This window comes from Sceloporus occidentalis, unplaced genomic scaffold, assembly GCF_023333645.1.
Source record: "Sceloporus occidentalis isolate IW3139 unplaced genomic scaffold, rSceOcc1.0.p SCAF_11, whole genome shotgun sequence".
NCBI classification, from domain to species: Eukaryota; Metazoa; Chordata; class Lepidosauria; order Squamata; family Phrynosomatidae; genus Sceloporus; species Sceloporus occidentalis.
In genome coordinates, this window is record NW_028316991.1 from 1,124,934 (window position 1) to 1,145,396 (window position 20,463).

The 20,463-nt window shown below is 36.7% G+C and overlaps 1 protein-coding gene across 1 annotated transcript in view; it reads left to right on the plus strand.

Annotated features, from left to right (window-relative positions):
* LOC149305407 (XK-related protein 4-like) overlaps nt 1–20,463 on the plus strand; it is a 109,469-nt gene that overhangs the window by 51,345 nt on the left and 37,661 nt on the right. The window lies entirely within an intron of this gene.

The window sequence follows — 20,463 nt, forward strand, 5'->3', positions numbered from 1 at the left end:
ATAAAGCAATCCTTGCTTGGAAACCACTAGCTTCATCCTAGCATGTTGCTTTAAATGCATATTAAAAATCATAATGAAATCTAGCCTTCTGCTTATGTGTGATGACCTTTTAAACGCCAGAGATCAGTTTTCACAATTTATAATATACTTCTTTCTCAGAGCCAGCTTGTTATGCTTCCCAAGGCTAACATTCGCTTCATTTTCCATCATTCATACACTTAACTGTTTCCAAAGGAAGCAAAATCAGTTTACCGAAAGCAACTATTGTAGCAATTTACAAAAATGCTATTTTCCCCTGACAGATGTAGCCAAAAACCGACTTTGTGGCATAGCAATATCAGTGCTAGAAATAGCAGAATGGAAAGTGTCTTTCAGTTTGTGCTTGCTCAGTGGTTGATGGTTTTTATATTACTTAGTAGACTAAAATAAGTGAACAAGCATGGCGGTGCCTTTGGAAAACATACATGTGGACTCATTGTGTTTCTCTTTGAAAACCATATAAATTTAGATTCATTCAACTCAGCATTCACATGTCTGCAATGTGCAGTCATATCCACAAAAGCCAAAAGCACTACATTGTCTTATCCTAAATGAGCTAAAACATGAACTTTAATCATATGTGTTCTATTGTTGTCAGAGAGAATTTTTTTGATCATCCTGTATGATTACAGAACATGATTCTGGGAAGCAATCAAATTATGATAGAGCTTGGTCACCACTCAATGTAAAATAGGATAATTTTATTGATATATAACTAATACATTGTGATCACCCATCGGACGTGTGCCACTAGTGTACGACGCAATTGAAAGTGATTGGGGAGTGTATAATGGACAGAACTGAAAGAACACCACACAGGTACAATGCCCAGGATTTCATTGTGAAGCCAAAGCGTTGTACATTTTCTGATCAGCGAACGTGACTTGACCCTGACTAATTCTAGAGGAGATCTTGTTTTCTTCTGTCTTATTGTACTTTGTCCTATTACTGTTTTTTTCACCTGCACAATTCCAGGATTTCATTACCCATGGTGAAATGTCATCAATCCCCAAATGGATAGCCTTTTCACTTTTTTCATTTAATGTATTGCTTATGAGTATTTTTTAATGATTATAATGATGTATTTCTTTTTACTCAAATTATCAGTGGCTTAAATACTTACGGAGTCAGTACCCAGTATTTTGTAAATTATTATTTAGGATTGTAGTAATACACAGTTTCCCAGAAAAATGTACACATTTTAATCCAGTGTTTATTTTAGATCACTTGTCCTAATTAGTGGCTTTCCATTAGACAGTTAAGAGAATCTTTTCTTAAAAACAACCCAAACAGTCAAGCCAATTAGTGGAGGGAATAGCCACAGGCTACAGGATGAATACCACTAGTCAGTACTGTCAACAATTTGTATGTTACCAGAGGAAGAAAATGTGTGCTAAAGGAGTTTTGTACCCCTCCCCTATACCATTATATCTTTCACTCAACACAACCAACAGCTCCTTTCCTGGAGCCTTTGCCGAATCCAATTAAAATTGATTACTCCTTTTCCAACCAGTTATTAAATTAAATTGCATAGTGGTCCATGCTTCCCTTGCCATTGTCTTCAGCCCTGCTCTAGTGGATTCACTACATTCTGATACGTATGCCCCAACTGTTGCCATCAACCTGTATCTAAAGAGACAGCTAAGGTCAGACATGCATGGCCAGTCTGGGTCAAGGACAGGAAATATCAAGCTGAATTCCCTTCACATCACTTCTGACTTTGTTGACTAATGTTCTTCATTTAATTGTGAGATTACGAGAGGTTTGAATGTTTCAATTGGCCAGTTTCACTTTGAAGGGTCATAAAGCTTCCCTTGCAAGAACGGATGAGTTGATTCATGCCAACACATTATTTACACAGATAAATATTGTAACTGCAAGGAACTACTATGTGTTATGTAGGGTGAGATCCGCCATTATTTTCCCTTGCTGCCTAATTCAAACCACATGGGACATCTGGGATTATACCTAGAAAGCCTAAAATCAAATCTAGTTATTTGAAAAAGTGGCATGAAAAATTTAAAAAAATGGAACGATTATTTGTATGCAACAAATTAAATAGTTCAAATGTAATGAGACTAGTATTTTAACAAATGGCTGTTTTGACAGATGACATAAAGACTAGAAAGCCACTTATTTGGAATCTTTTTTGCTGAGTAATTACTTTGTAATTGACAGATTTTTTTTTATTCAGGTTAAAAAAGCACAGTTCCTTCGGCACAGAACAAAACCTTTGTAATGGGAATTATTCACATGATATTAAGCAGTCATAATTGTTGTTTCAAATGTGTAAAGCCACCCACTGTTTAGAAATGAATAAAAACAGTATCTGGGGTTACAAATTCCCTATTTTTACACAGCAAACTCCATTCTTAGTTGATTAAATTTTATTTATAGCGGGCCAGCAGATTCCTTAGCACTATAACAATTAGGAAAAACATGAAATTTAAAATAACTTTAAAATTAACAATATACCAAATAAATAATAACATTAGCATGCATAGCACTTGCCAAGAAGGAGAAGCCTTGTAAGCGTCAAACCTAGTAGGAGGTATAGGACGAATGAGGCCAAAGATGGATTAATACATTGTTAGTAATCATTGAACTTTAATATATGTGAAAACATCTCATTTATATTGATGTGAGGTGAATCTTAGTGTACTTGAGTTACCAATATTCCCAAATTATGTGCATTATTCCCTTACAAAGCACTGCTTTTGACAGACCACAATGTAATGTGGCATAGTCAGAAGGACTCAGAAGGACAGAGGATCTGCTGCCCAGTTAACTGTATTTGACCATTCTGGTACCAAAGGAGAAGAGAGACCTGTTTGTTGCGAGCCTACAGTCTATTAGGAGGTTTAAGATACGGTAATTGAAACACAAGTTAAGGACACATTGGACAAAGATGACTTGATTGTAGCGAAGGTCATGTTTAGCAGTATCTGACCTGGAGATCAGGTCCGACCTTGAAAGTTGGAGAGAGAGGATGGTTTATGCTAGATTTAAGAGGATAAATGGTTTCATCTAGCTATTGCATGTTTCATCTAGCTATTTCATTTATCTATCCTATTGTGGTACGAAAAACAATTAAATGTAGAATACATTTTAAGAGTGTTTGAGATGATATGTGTGAACTTAAATTAAGATATTGTCTATAATTTAAAAGACACACAAAATGCAAATTTATTTAGAACATCATGTACTTTCTTGCATGGCTCTCAAAAAAAAGCATTAAGATGACATTTAAAAAAATCAATAAATCTTCAGTGACATTATTAAAGATCAACATTCAACTCCCTCAATTTGAGAAAAGGCATATATATATATATATATATATATATATATTCTGATGGGAAAGGCCAGTTACTCCAATGTTCGATGTATTTGAAGAAGGTAAACAAAACAGAGATGAGGTGAAACCTTACAATATTAAATGTAAATAAAAGGTTCTTGTCTACAGACATGTATGTCAATTATGGCCGTGGCAGGAGGAAATGAAGGAGAGGGCTGGGGTACCATTGTACCCTTGACCAGTGCAAAATGTTTCACATAGGTCTGATACAACCTGGAGAGAGCCACTTGTGCAGGACTGCGTAACGTGATGTTATGTTATAAGAGGATGCTCGCATAGTGTGCGTGCAGCCTGAAAGAAGGCTGCGGGTGAGGTAAGGGGGTCAGGGAGTGAACAAGTGAGAAGTAATGAAAGGACTGAGTATATATGCATTGTGACGTATGTATTATGAGTGCAAGGAGTACAGCAGACTACAGAGTAAGGAAACACAGCCCCAGAATGAGAAATAATGATAAAGTGTGCATTTTGGGTCCCTGGGATGGAATATCAAGAAGAGCAGGGTGGGCCAGTTCACCATCCTTTTTTTTTTTTCAGGAAGAGTTACTATATAATGTCCAGACCGGGTTTTTGGGTGGTGCCTGGCTTTTGGGAGCGTAGAGATTGGGGACATATTTACCAGGTAGAGGGTGATTCAGTGCTCAGTATGTGTGTGAAGGCTAAACGCTTTACAGAAGGTGTTTGGAAGAATCCTTGTGGTCTGTTACATGCTGCTGATTGAAATAAACAAGTCCTGTGCAGCTGAAAAACTCATCTATGTTTCTGGTGATTACTTTGTGTTACCCTGAATGGCCGTGCAGTGGCAGATATCCCAGATCAGTTGGAATATCTTAAAGTAAGAGTGTATGTGCAAGAGAGAATGTGTGTTAGCTTTTATGTGTAAGTGTGTGAAAGGGAGTGTGAGAGTGTGTGTCAGTGTGGGAGTGAGTATGTGTAAATATGTGTGCATGTGAGTTACTTAGCTTTGCCAGCCAGAAGGCACTAGCCTTCCCCTGATGGATAGACATGGGTAGGAAGCAAGGGGTTATAGTTTAACAGCAGCTAGCCAGAGAATTGTTTGCCACAACTTGTATTAACCCCCTTTAAAATGTATTTCATTTATTTAAATAACGTATTTTTAAAAAATACTTGTATCATGTGCTTTTTTAATTAGTATAATTGTTTTATGAGTTAGATAGTTTAAAAAAATTGTGGCAGAATATAACACAACAAGCTTGTCTAATTGATTTGGTGTCCTGATGATAATTTGCCTTCTCTTCACCCCTCCCATGCAAATACTGTCTGAACTAATGAACAGCAATGAGTTAAGATTGTTGGTAGGATATATACATAAGATGATTTGTAATATATATATATATATATATAATGTGTATATACTGTATATAGTTACATAGAATTCTGGGGTTTTCAATTAAAATATCACCTAAGAAAATCCCCTAATAAATCTTAACAATGCCCAGAAGAGCATAGATCATTGTCTATATGTAAAAGATGTTTACATAGATTTTTACCTGGGTAAAAAAAATTAGACCAATGTCCATTTAAAAACAAGTTTTTCAGATGTAAGTAAATAATGCAGTTGATGTTTCAATAATATTACTATCGCATAACTGTGTGTGAATAATAATATTAATTTGTGTGACATAATCACACAAAGTGCCAAATATTGGTTTTGCCTATTTTGTCTCATTAATATCCCTAACATGCCCCATCATGTCTGCAGCAGCTTCACTTTCTGGTTGCTCTTCTCAGAATATGCGTTTCATTTCCGAATTGGCATTTGATACGTTGACCTTAAATGTTCCTTTCTGACATATATTGTAAGGCAGTAAAATAATCAATTAGAGGATGGTTTGGTGAGGCTTTCCTAAAGAGCTTGAGCATCAGTTCCTTGACTTGTGACAGCTGTTACTAAAGAACAGTCTATAATTACAATTACCCTATTTCATCAAAAATGTGTTATAGATCTGGTCACCTTCATGATGGCAAGCTCTTTAAAAAGATTTTCTCAGCTGGGTGAAAAGGAAATGGCAGTTGTCATACTGAAATAGTTTCATTTGGTGAAAGAAGGTCTAGGTCATATGTCACTGCTCTCAGGTTATTAATCATTGATGAGAATTCAGTGTGAGATAATTGCGTGACATCAAAGTCATTATGTAAAATGACTTTCTATCCTCATGGAGCCTCATTCTGTAACACCTGATATGTTTTCCAACAATGACTGTTGAGATGGTGGAGTAGAAACTCAGGGCATAACAGGTGTATTCATCCATTTTCTTAATCATTAAAATTGCATTAGGATCTCTTACTTCAGACTTGTTGGTTTAAACACTTTCGATGTTCTCCAATCTACTAAAGACAACTTCCTGCTGGGATAATGTATTGTTTGGTCACTAAGAGCTCCTAATGGTGGAGCAAAGCTATAGAACAACTATTATACTTAATTTATTTTTTATAGGGCTCGAACATGTTAAGCAACTATTTACAATATTTAGAGTATTTATATCAAGCAAGACATTCACAAAGTTGTATGTTCAATAGTGCAAAGTGTTAAGATTAAAGTGCCGCATTTTTAAGAAGGGAGGAGGCTATATGCAACAGCCTTCCAGGAAAAGAGGTAGAAGTTAGAACAGTTTGACATTTAGCAGAAGAATGTTTGACAACTTAATTTATTAACTGACTTTCTGCTGCTTATACACATGGCACGGTATTACATTTATAGCCAGAAGGACCATAATCCCTCTGTCCCCCCGCACCAATGTCCCTCTATTCTAGGAGCTCTGAAGTTTTGGTGGGCATAAGTGTCTCATAGTGTTGTACAGCCTTACATATCACAATAATATATAGGAAAAGCAGAACATTATTTTGTAAATTAAGTTGTATATATAAAATACATGATACTTCTGAATTCCTTATGCATTAAAGGAAAATGTAGGTTTTTTTAAAATTTAAATATTGTATGTATATCATAGGATCCTTGTAACCATCATATTTTACAAATGTCTCCTCCCACTCCCAATACCAGTTGATTCGAAAGAAATTCCATCAAAGCAAACAAGATTTTTTATATAACCTGCAAAATAAATGTGTAAATACAAAAAGCAATCTTCATTTTCTCAACCCTGTTACTGGGCTTAATTGTACAAAGCATTTCAATGTTTGGAAACATGATTCCCTTTAAGATGCTTCAAGAATACATAATAGATTTGAAAGGTTAATACAATTTCTTCTTTATTAAAAGCCAGAGTTCAGCTTCATGACCTTTTTTAAATGGTAAACCTATACAATGAAAACAAACTGTAACAGTAAACATGGAAAATAAACCAAGAAACATAGATATATTTAATGAATATTTACATTAATATTGCTATTTTTAATATGTGGGGGAACTTTGACATTTGTGGCTAGTAAAATAGCTTGGCAAATAATTTATTTGTTGCTAAACTTATATATATGTACATATACTGTTCAGCAACGTGTGAAATGTATCTATGTCCTGAAAAAAAAAACAATGGCTGAAGTGTCTTTTTTTTCATAGGAGGAAAATGGAGTAACCAATATACTTCATCATTTTAACAGAATGTAGTTATCTTTCTCAGTGGAACCATCCTTTGCTCCTGTGTTGCGCATATAATATGAACAAAGGAGAGTAATTCCTTTCTATCGCAGATTAAAGCTTTTTTCAAATGACACAGTCAACTCTTTCCATGCCAACACATGGACTGTAGCTGAAGAAGAAACACCTAAAATGATACACCACTGAACTAAGGATGGTTTCTTATGCAATCATATATTATTATCCTATTATTTGACACATAATTGTAATAATGCTATTTTTATAATTTAACTGTATTGGTTGCAGAAATATTAATTTAACATGGGATAAAGAAACAATTTTTTTTTTACCAAACACACTACTGGCTGTAATGAGCTTCTGCTGTGGCAATGACCGCCTCTAACATCAAACGGATGTTTTCATTTGGTTTGTACTGGTTTAGATGTGAAATCAGTACACATTAAAGAGATATGCTTGCTGAATGTGTATTTCAGCACATAGTAATCGATTTTTCATTTGAAGTGTGAGGTTTTCACTTTTGGCAGTAGACTGAAGTTTATAATGGTAATTGATCATTGATTCCAAATCTAAATGTCAGTTGTCATCATATATTTTTCTATTTAGTTTATTGGTAAATTACGTTACGTAGTTCATTTCCTTTACTATTCTATGTGTTTGTTTGTTTCTAGCTTGGTCTCTAATCTGTTGCGGTAGGAATTTACTGTATTCAATTCTGCCAACTATTGTGCTTGCAAATTATGCGGATGGAATCCTTCATTTTTGTCTCAGTTCTTATTCATGACCCACTTATATTTGTATTTCATATTGTTTGAATACCTATGGATTCATAAGGAGCTTTGAAAGTGGGATCTGGTTGACGGAACACTGTATCCTTTAGTAAAAGTGCAAATTTATGGTTTATGAATTTTTGTGCCATAATTTCAGACCTTTTGGCATATAATTTAAAGTTTAAAATTGGGGACAAGGGTTTTGTTTTTAGTTATTTTGTACCCACAACTTGTAAATACATGATCATATTTTGGAGATTCTATATGATACTGATGACAATATTTCTAATAATATAATAAGGATGCATGCTACTGGTACACAACACCAAAACCACAAAGCAGCACAAACTGCCCAAAACCATTAAACTATGTGTAGAAAAAAAATGATGCCTCTCAATTACAGAAAACATTGAATTTTATAAAACTGTTGCCTTTTAATCCAGACAGGCAAAAAAATATGCCCGGTTTAAGAGTGTGTCTAACCTGACCCTGGAGCTATCAAACAAACCTGGACATTCAGATGGAGGGAGGACACTTAAGATCCTGATGAAAATAAGTCTCTGTCTAAGTCAGCTCTGATCTGTCTTTTCCAAACCCTGGGAGCATGGCACTTCCAGTAAGGGTCTGGATCCTTAAAGCCTATGAGGATTTCGTGGATAAAACTCCTAAATTAGAGGAAGAATATGTAAATATTGAGAATTGTTTCACAATGCTATGATAAATGGCCCCTCAGGAAATTGACTAATGTAACAAAAGAAATAACTGAATATGATACTGCTGCTCAGGTGGCACATACTAAATGTAGGAATGGGAGGGAAGATCCGTGGTACGCATTTTCCTCCCGGGTTACTAACAGTACATGATTTAGAACACATCCAGATTGCAGTTCAAATGACTGATCCATTTATTGGCAAGAGCTACTGACTTGGGCAGTAGATTCAGGAGCTAAAAGGGAGACAAACCTTATACCGTAAAAGATTTAGACTTACTAATCCTTTCAAATACAAATCTTTTGTGACAAGCCAAAGGGCCTGACCTTTTTAGAAATGGGAAGTGTAAAACCACAATGCTGAGAATGCAACATTTTAGGTGAAATATAGAAATAACAAATATAAGAGAAACGCGTTTATGCTGCTCCTAGAAACATAATGTAAAATTGACATGTTCAGCCAAGACATCACGAGTAGATAAAAAGTCAACGTTATCATGAAAGTCATTGACATTGCAGTAGAGGCTAGTTTAATGTAAATTCGTCTACATAGACCTTAAACTGAAATGGGTTAAGAAAGGTTTTCTTCACATTCTGTTAATCATATGTCTTTCATTCTCATTCAAGATTTGTGAATTATGACTTTAGGAGTGAGGAAATAATTTATTGGCATTAAAGATGCAATGTTTAGTTGATTTTGTGCATTCAAGATGGTTGAGGATTTAACTTTTTGATATCGATATAGGAGCTTGGCATATATTCTGGCATAACTGCAGTTGAGTAGTCTTATGAACATAATTGTATAAGCTTTTGTTCACATAATTTTCTTTTTTATACTCATAGTGTTGGTAAGAAATGTACGTGTCTATCTCTAGGTGTAAGTTACATTATTATAGTGTTAGTCATCAGATTTCGATATTATATACACAGAAGGAGTAAGTCATGTTCATGTTTTTTTTTCCTCCAGTCTGTTATATTTATTAGGCTTTTCCTGGAATCTGACACTCTTGAAACATAATAGTAATTTTGTCAATTTCCTCAGGAACTGACAATTTCAAATAAGGTCCTTGTAGTACAGGGGCGTGAGATCGGCAGCCAGGATCACAAGAGCCCTGCTGCTTACTTGTGGGAGGGTCTATTGTCCTGCACAGAGGAAGCGGGAGGCGACGCCCCCTGCTGAAGTCTGTGAGCGGCATCGAGAGCTGTAGTGCAGGTAAGGGGGTGGGGGAGGGTGTTTGAATGAGTATGCGTGATTGAGGGAATGAATCTGTGAATGAATGAATTTGTGTGTGTGATAGCATGGATGTGTAAGTGCTGGAACCCAGGCATGATGGGACTGTGATTGCTGTTAGCAATCACACTCCTATCATGCCAAATCAGCCAGTACATGCTGAAACATTGTGTATTGATGCTGCCAGCAGTATGGGGTCTGCACTTACAGCCACCCTGTACCAGCATGTACTGGCTGACTTGGGATGATAGGGGTGTGATTGCTAACAGCAATCTGCTAACAGCAATCACAGTCCCATCATGCCTAGGTTCCAGCATTTACTAGTTGTCTGGGTATAAAAAGAGTGTGTTTGCTGTTAGCAATCACACTCCTATCATGCCAAGTCAGCCAATACATGCTGAAACCTGGCTAGCTGACCCCCTTGTGTATTGATGCTGCCAGCAGTATGGGGTCTGCACTTACAGCCACCCTTTACCAGCATGTACTGGCTGACTTGGGATAATAGGAGTGTGATTGCTAACAGCTAACAGCAATCTGCTAACAGCAGTCACAGTTCCATCATGCCTAGGTTCCAGCATTTATTGGTTGCCTGGGTATAAAAAGAGTGTGTTTGCTGTTAGCAATCACACTCCTATCATGCCAAGTCATATTGTTGATTTTTTTTTGTCCAATTGTGGGGTGTTAACGCACTAAAATTGGACAAAAAATACAATAACTATTAATTTATATATGATTGTTGACAGCACTCCTATCATGCCCAGCCAACCAGTACATGCTGGAATCTGGGTATTGCTGTTAACAATCATAATATATAATTTTTTTGTACAATTTTGGTGTGTAACTTACTTTTATTAAAAGTGTGGGATTTTTTTATTATTTTTAAAGGTGAGGGGGGGGGGTCATTTTCGGTTTCGTTTAAGTGAACCCTGAATTTTCGGTTTTGGTCCAGAATTTTCATTTTAGTGCATCCCTAAAATAAATAGAACTATTTCATTTTTATTTATCCAGAATCCTGAATTTGTAGTCACAAAACTTTCTAGGCCCAGAAATCAGTGAGAGGAAAAGTAAAGGTTTTGTGTCATTTACTTTATTTTAATCTGCATATTTTATTAAATGCCATATTTTCTCACAGTGAAAAATGAGTGCGGCCCTCGCACGTATACAATTCTGATTAAGTGGCCCACTGCAAAAAAAACTTGGACACCCCTGTTCTAGTATAACGAATACCTGCAGCCATCATATAAATTGGCACTTGCATTGAAAGGATAATGGATTTTGTGTAGACACCCAATTATGATAATATTGTGGTGATACCACAAAAGTTTCTGTACATCAGTAACATTCTTATGGATATGTGGGTTTTATTCACATACAGCCTTAAACCAGTTCCATGTTGATAGATTTTAGGAGTCATCAGCTTGTGAATCTCAACCATGGACCACGGCTGGTCCACTGAAAGCTCTGTTGAGATTTAGTCATATTTACCAGAGCTTCTCCTTACTTAGTAGTAACTGAGCTTCACATCACAACATTTTCCCTAAGCTAAAAGTAAATTGAGGATAAGTAGTGAATTATTGGTTTTCTTTAGGGTGACCACATCGGCCATGTTTTATAGGACACATATAATTTTTACATATTGCTGACCATAACAGATAAAATGCTGCCCTGCAGTATGTGGGATGTATAGACTTATGAAAAGGGAACCAATTAGTCAGTTATACATCCCTCATGCTGCAGGGCAGCACTTTATCTGGGCTGCTCAGCAATATGTAATATGCAATGTTATATGTGTTCAGGAAAACATGGCCAATGTGGTCATCCTAGTTTTATTAATCCAGTGAATTGCATGATGACAGCCAAATTAAATATTTTTTGGCACTTCTGGGCTGCCTAAGTTGGAGGCTGTTCTATATATTTTATTTCAAAGGTTTCATATCTGAATATGTCTAAGCCACTAGTGTAAGCAAGTCTTTACAGTATTGTCGAACAAATGAATGAATAAGGTGAATATTATAAAGTTATTTTATTTCTGTAATTTTAAAATTACTTATTACTTAGTATTACTTACTTAGATATTGTCAGCATTATTTATCATGAACTAATAGAATATTGTTGAATGGGTTTGCTGTTAAAAAGACACGTGACAAGAACCACTGTTGATTCCAAAAGACGTTATAGTATGGAGTATGCCAGTATTATCAGGTATTGTACAATTTTCAGTTCAGTAGTATAATGGTTTCAGTTAGTTAAGCCAATGTTATATTACATTTATTTATATAACACCAGCAGATTCCATAATGCTGCTACAATAAGGGACCTTGAAAATATTGAAAAAACAGGGGTATGTTTTATATTATTCCAGGGAAATTTCTTTAGCTGCAGGCCTGACATTTAAGTGACGTTCATAAAAAAACTATAGTGAGATGATTGTTTGTGGCAGAGATAATGAGGTTCTGCTTATGGTAATAAAGTCCCTTGTTAGTCCGTCCTCATAGAGGTCCATTAGTCAGATGTCCATCTGGGTGTCATGTCTTTTTTCAGGGAGTAATGAAGCAAACTGTTTCTGCTTCACTGGCCCTGGTCTTTCAACAAATGAGCCTACACTTCACTTTGAATCCCACCTCACTTACTTTTGTCTTCTCACTTATTGTTCCTTCTCTTGGTGCTCACACAAGGTTGCCACATTTTGTGATTTTAAATGTGAAGCTGGGGTTGTGTTTGCTGTTTTACTGGTAAAAGCTAAAATGTTTGGTCCCACAGCAGCAGAAATAGTCAGTGATGCCTTTCTTTCCACACAGTCAGCACTCACAGGGCTGTGGGTCATCTCCCCAAATCTCCAGCACATAAACACCTCCATATTCTAGTTTAGCCTTACTCCTAAGAACCAGGACACGCATGCATTTAATGTCAATGTTCTCCCTCAACATGCCTCGCCACACGTATTCCACTGTGCTTCATGTGGCTGCTTTCAGTCTCCTTGCTGAATCCAGACTATCATGAACACGGACACAGCATTTTCCTGGACATAAAGAGGTAAATCTGGGGCCCGGGACTTGCTTGTTTGTGCTGGTATTTTCCAAGTGAAACCTGGATAGGAAGCAACCAGATGCTCATGTATTGGTACTAGATGAAACCACAAGATGGATTTTATTTATTGTAGTCAAATTATGCAAGGGACAAGGGTAATCTTCCTCCTTAAGTGACTAACTTGGCCTCTTATTTAAACCCCTACAAATGTATGGGGTTATCTATTAAATTGTGCCCTCTCAGGGATTTTACCAGGATCCTTGTTTGCGGATTCTCATTATTTTGGACTCTCCAATGCTCCAACATATAGCTTTGTTTTGAAGTTGGCTCTGTAAATTCATTTGTTGTATTGTTCTGTTCAATGAGTCTTTTGATAGGATCTGGATTGATTTTTTTATCTCTCTAAAGACAAAAAACTTTACCGATGCATCTACTGTGCACTCCCTATTTCTATTTTTCAGTGAGGTAGTCAAGATGAATTTGTCACACTGTGAGATCCATCCACTTCAATATTCTTACTGACTAAATGTGTGTACATTTCAGAGAGAGTGCTGCCTTTTGTATTGGAAAATATAGTAAATGGAGATTATTGTATAATTTTTCTTCTGTTAGTTTGTTTTCTCATTGGGAATCAAATTCATACTTTTCAAACCAAAATGTAAAAAGTCAAAAATATATATAACAGTATTATTAATAATAATAATAATCTAAGAATCAGTTAACTGTCATATACTCCAGTCTCCACTGCTTTTCCTGCTAACTAAGTCCCTGGTCCCTTGCCCATCTAGCCTACCTTATCTATGCAGCATCGCAGGGGTTGACCGAAGGGGAAATCCGTAGGTTCGCCGTCAGGGGTTAAGGGGCCGTGCGAACGACTCTACTGGTTGCCAGCAGGGGCTCGTGTTTCATCAACCAATTGGTTGATGCCAGAGGAGGACCCTGCAGGCGACCAATAGGCTCACTGACGGCAAACCTACGGATTTCCGCTCCCATTAACCCCTGCGATGTTGCGTAGATAACAGGAGCGGAAATCCATAGGTTCGCCATCAGGGGTTAACTTTGTGCAACTTGGCTGTCAGAGACCACTGGTCTTCCTGCTCCAACAGTTAAAAGTCAATACAAATTACCAATCCAGTCGCTTGTACGGACCTTCAACTGTTGGAGCAGGGAGACCAGTGGTCTCTGACAGCCAAGTTGCTGGACCAGGATTTTAAAAGTCTGTACCAGCGACTCTATTGGTGTACTTCATTGGTTGATGTCAGAGGAGGCCCCTGCGCCCTGCAGGCGACCAATAGAGTTGCTCATACGGACATTTAAACTCCTGGTGCCAAAGCTGCAGCTGCGTGTTAACCCCATATTAACCCCTTCTACAAAAAATAGCAAAAAAACCAAACACGAAGAATGCACACGAATATTCGCCCGAACCGAACACAGGAACGGTCAAATATTTGCGGAATACAAACATTTATTCCCCCACGAAGACGTACACGGAGACGAAGACAAAGAGTTGGCCGCGCCCAAGTCTATTTTATACTACCTAGAAATATAAACACTTAATAAGGGCAAGAGTGTATTTTGTATAGTTAATGAAAGCTACCAATACTTTAACCATGTTGACTGATACAAAATAGTAGAAGTATTACCATAAATTAAGATTCAGCAAATTTACCTTTTATACAAGCCTTGTAGTCCCCTGTCTATGTATATCTGAATGCTCAGCGGACAGTTCCTATCACTGGACAGACCTGCACCAGATGTAGGCAACAATGCCCCCCCTTCAGAAAGTCCTTACCTGTGCCTGTTTAAGTGGGGACCATCAGCTCAAGTGCTAACTCTAAACTGAGTTGGATTTTACAGTTTATCTACTTCTACCAGTGCAACAGAAAGTAGTCAATTACCAAATCAAAGAGTTGTGGACTATGAAAGTGTGTAAAGTTATTTCTAAAATCACTTTTTAATGAAGATACCCTATGTTTAAGACAAATCTAGCCTAGCAGGGTAAACCAATAAACCCAATTCGCTAAAATGACAGGTATGCTGATAAATCTCAAACATACAACACTAGGCTAGAACAAGGCATTTTGCAAAGGGAGACTTTCTGCTTCCTTACTCTATATGCCGATTACCTTGCTTATCAATCATTTGGAATCATATTTTTCAAGCTAATTGAAGCTGTAGACAGACAATATATTATAATATAGTTTAAGTCTCGTTTCTGTATCTTACATTTGCATTTAATGTGATTTATGCATTGTTAACTCTGTCGACAGATCTGAAACCATCCACAATATATATTTGTATCACTGTCAGAGGTCTAGCTGGGAAAGACTGATTTATCAATCCTGTCACAAAGCTATTCAGCACAAAATAAAGAAAAGTAACAAAAGCCAATTTTGTAAACTGTCTAACTCAGAAGCCTTTCCACTGTAAAATCCATCTTCTCTTTGGCTGTCAGAGCTGACAGATTTTTCCTGGAGGTTATGTTGTTCTGAAAGGTATGCGGCATATTACCGTACAGAATATTTCCTGCTATTTTTTCATAGCTCTTTGACTACAGCTAGGATGAAAGGAATTACTTTTAAATTGAAATATAGAGGGGGGGTTTTTTCGTATCAGTTTTTGTAACCCTCAAAGAAATAGAAGAGAACACTGTACTTTGGAAATACAATTTCTGGAATCTAGTATTAATTTCTTATTTCAAAGAGAAAAGTATAGTTTCCAGCTGTTCTTTATTGGCTAGGGCATTTTATGTTTTGTGGATGTCTATGGAGCATATGGTCACGGAGGAAACAGGTGGACCTGGGGCTTCAAGAAACTGTTTTTTTTTTCACTTTTGTTAAGTGTAGCGTAGAATTATTCATTTGTCTTAACAAAGGTCCGTGGAGGTGTTGGATGTGTTTCTTGTGGCTAGGGTAGACAGCCTGTGAGTATCACAAACCACAGAACGTTACCCTAAAAACACAAAGTATATCTAATATTAGTAACTAGGTCTTCCATTTAAAAACTTTGTAGCCAAGGTTGGTTTTGGAGGTTATGTATATAGAGCAATTCTGGTACAAAGCAAACAACAAAATGTTCCAGCCAGTTTAATACTTCATGCCACTTATCTTAACTTACTTTATGTTTTTAGGGGTTGAACAGTGTGTACATTTTGTAGCAACAGATAGAAGATACAGTGAGCTTTCACTTTGCTTGCTTTTTGAGAGCTAGCAAGAAGTTGCGTGCCTAGAGAAATAGACAAGCAATGTGTGAGTGTGGGACAGAGGAGTTCACTGGTTGAAGGAGTTAGTTGTTACTCAGCTTGGTGAGATACTGCAGGGGACAGGCTCCACCTGAACGGCATGAACCATGGATATACAGGTGAGATGAGGATTCAGACCTACCACAATCAGAATTAAGTTATCTGCTATTTCAAAATTGTTTCAATTTAATTTGTCATATTAATTATAGTAGAGGAAATTCCTTAATGCATATGCATGCATATGTGTGTGTATATACAGTATATACACTATATGTCTATATGTAAGTATATTTTATATAAGTATATATATATATATATATACTGTATCCAAGGTAGAAAATCCGAATTTAGCAGATAGCATTTGTAGGAACATGTCCTAATGTTTAAATATTTTAGAGGGTCTCTTGGTTTAGTATGGTGGCATTCCCTTGTACATTAGAGGACTAACCTTGCAAGTGTTTTTGATACATCATAGAAACTATTACTGTAGCTTGTTGCATCATGAGATGCCTACCATGTCAGCTTAGAAAACCTTAGATCAATCGAACTAGGATTCTGTCTACACAGCCAGTGAGTGTACACATTATTGACTTTTCACTTTTAAAGATACTGCAAAGAATGCGGGATACTGGAAATACTTCTCTTAATAAATATCACACACACTGGTGGGCTATGTTTAAAGAGAAATTATGGTGCAAATCACCACAGATACCTGTGCAATAAGCCTGGTAATTAATCTGCTATTACCTATTTAAACTGAAATTTGTTCTTTATACATAACCCCACTGTTTATTTTATGTTCCCAATATTGTTTTTAAGCATCACCAGTAATTTAAAGGATAGGTTCCATTAACTGTAGTTTGAAGGCTCTAGAGGAGGTGCTATTGGCAGCCATTTTGTAATTTGTACATTTGAGTGAGTAAATTTAAGTGTGAGTCATAGAGGTTGGCTGAATAAACAGTGAGTTTTAGATGAATTAAAGTAAAATATTTTATCGATTGCATAAACAAGGAACTAGAAGAAGCCAATCTTGGTGACCTGCCCCATTAATATTGCATAGGTTATGTGCTGTGAGGAAATGTTTCTTCTCATCATCACTCTCTGATAACTCAACCTTACTGCCTGTAAAAGCAAGGAGTATAAGAGAGATGCTGAAGGAGAATGTACAACAATAAAAAACACATATTAACTATTCAACAGAGAGAGAGAGAGAGAGAGAGAGAGAGAGAGAGAATAGGCATATACACACAAAGGTTTAAACATGGACTTAACTTACTTTCTGAAATGCCAAATGTGATGTGTTCAGCTGCATAGGATCACCAAGAAAGCACCTAAAAGGGTATTATGCTCTCTGTTACATAATTTGGGGCAGATTGCCCGATTCGGCAGTTAGACTACCTGGTGCACCCCTTACTATGCTGGCATAGAGGACAGGGACCACTGAGATGAGAGCAGGCTGGACATTACCTAGGGTTAGGCCCAGCGCTGGATGCTTAAAAAAATTGAGTCTCAGGATTCACAATCACAAGAACTGCTTTGATGAATTCACTAGAATAACACAAATGCAATATTGTAAGATTTAAAATTTTCCTTTTTTGTCCATCTTCCACATTATGTAATTTATGAGAAAGAACTGTTCTACTTCCTTGCAGTTATCTGTGCTTTTAAAAATAATTAGCAATTAATTTACCATTGAGAAAAAAACAATTATATAAACTCTGCTTTATAGCAAGCAGTTTAAATGTATGGAAGTAACACATCGTGTAATAATAATCAAAAAACGAAAGATTTTTTATCGTCGAGCTTATTTGTGCTGTTCATATTAATGATCTACTATCTTATTTTCCAGCAACTATGTTGTCAAAAAATAATATTCTGCCTAACGTAAAAAGGACAAATAGCAGTGACACTTTATTTTTTTGTTCTCTATACAATGTCAGCTATTGTAAATGAATGTCAAGTACTGTGGTTTGTTTATGCCTCTTTGAGCTGTCCTTCAGTAAAATGAAATCGGGAAAGGGATACAAACCCTATTTCATGCTAAATAAAAAATATGTGTAGGGTGTAAATTAGATTTTTGGTCTTTGCATATGAATAAATTGTCTGGTCTTTTCTTCTTACCGTTCTGTGCTAAATAGCAAGCTGTGGTCTGAAAATGCACAATGTACAGATATTAGATAGTAATACAACCACATTAAATACACGATTTCCTTTCATGGATATTTTCCACATTAAGTGAATTTGTAGAGGGGATAAAACAGCTGGTACAGCTTTTTTCATAGATTTACCTGTGCATACATTTATCCCTCCATCTCTCTATTTATCCATCTATCTATTTCTCCATCTCTATATCTCCATCTCACTCTAGCTACATTCCCAGATGGAGCTTCCCCACTTCTGAGACTTCATGAAGGAATGGAGCTAGCGGCACATGGGTACAGAACTAGCTATAGACATTAAGTAGGGGCAGTGGAGTAGATTTGGGTTGGGCATAACAAAATATTGCTCCCCTGCCCAGAGAAGGAAAAAATGGACCCAAAGACTACTCTGGTATGCCTGTCTATCAACCTACCTGTTTTTCCATTTCTTCTTCTGTCTATCTGAAAGATGTCAACATACGAAGGCAGATAAGAACCATTTGGCCCATCTGGTAACTTTTCCTGCTTTTAAAATCTCAAACCTTGGGCTTTGGTCTTGTCATTCAGTTAGGATAACCATGTGTTTTTGCCTTATCCATATTCCTGCCCATATATAGTAAATATATATAAAATCAGGGGAGGGCTGGCAGCCTAAGGCCTGGTGGGCAAGTCAAGTCAAGTGGCCCATTGCACCCCCGAGTCAGCCCACCATCCATGCCCATCTTTTCCTGATTTTTTAACGCATATTGATGTAATGTGATGAGATTGGGAGTACATCAGTCCACTAGAAAAAAAAGTCATCATACACGGGACGCCTGAAGCCACAACTTAGTGCCACTAATCATTTTTTATAAGATATGCAGATGTGATCTGATCTACATCTAAATCACAAGTATAAACAAACACAATGTGCTTAAGCTAATAACAGACAGAATTGCTAATCTTTCATGTCTTTATTGAACACACCCATTAAACATTCATAGTGCTGGTGAAAAAGGTAAGTAATCCCTTGGATTTAATAACTGGTTGAACCTCCTTTGGCACCAGAAACCTCAAACAAGGGCTTCCAGTAGCTGCAGATCAGACCTGCACAACATTAAAGAGAAATTTTAGACCATTTTAAAACACACCTCCAATCCAGTTTCATTAATTGGGCTCCAGGTTTGCTAACTCCTGAATCCAATTAGCTTTTGTTGAAGTCACTAGCCTAGAGGTTTGCATACTCTTTCCAACCCGCACTGTGAATGATTGAATGATATATTACAAGAACAATACAATACTGTGTTTGTTCATTATAATACATTTGATGAAGGTCATTTCATATTTTAAGACATGTTTATACATGAATGCTGGTATTACCAAGGGGTTTACTTAGCTTTTCTTGCCACTGTATATACACAAGGTTGGGTTGTAGCTTAATTATAACACAGAATAAAATTCTGCTTATTGTGTTCATATGGCATACCTGTGTTTAAATTATACTCATTGTACTTATGTCAGGTCAGTTGAAAAGTAATTTCAGTCTCAGTTCGAATTGTGTTTGTAGCAGCAGTGGCAGTTCAGATAAGCAGGCTGATAACTAACAGGATTGTATTCTGCAGATGTCCAGTTTGCATTCAGGCTAACTTTCTACAGGGATTTTCTGGACTCAGCTCCAGAGAAAACAGAAATTATGTGTATAGGCAGAATAACATGTTCAAATTCTTACTGTGGTGTTGGATATTTACTGGCGACTTAGAGCTTAGAGCAGTCTCTAAATGCATGTAATAAACATACATATTTATTCTCTTTTATAACCATGTGTGAAGTACTAAAAACTTTAGTTAGGGATTACAAACCTGAAAATATAAAAAACTGGACACCAGTTCAATCTAAGAACCATATTGTGGTGCCCCCACTTAACTAGCATTCCAGTAACACTACCAGTCGCATTCTTCCACACATTGTTTTGTTCTTCTGCTAACACTAGCAGCTAATATCGTCTGCAGTTGTTTCTACACTCAGAAATCAGAGCGAGTCTCTGCTTCATCTTTTATGGATTTCCTATACATCCTCTTTCTGTAAATGTGTTTTGGACAGGGAAAGATAATACACACAGAACATGTTCTCTTCTAGATGCCATTTGAGCTGCTTCATTACTGGGCCAATTTGTTTTATTAGCCCCTAATCTGAATGTTAGGCAGTTTATGACTAAGCACAGTTTGTGCGAAACGCGGCAAGCGGTTTAGCCTTTTTTTGTTCGTGTTAATGTACTGTTGCTCCCTTCGATTTTATTGCCCACGGACGCTTAATAAATGTATATTTTTTTATACATGCATGGACTTCCTGGTGTGATACTGGTGTTGGCTGGCACAACTATCGGTTTTTGTGTCGCAGTTTGGA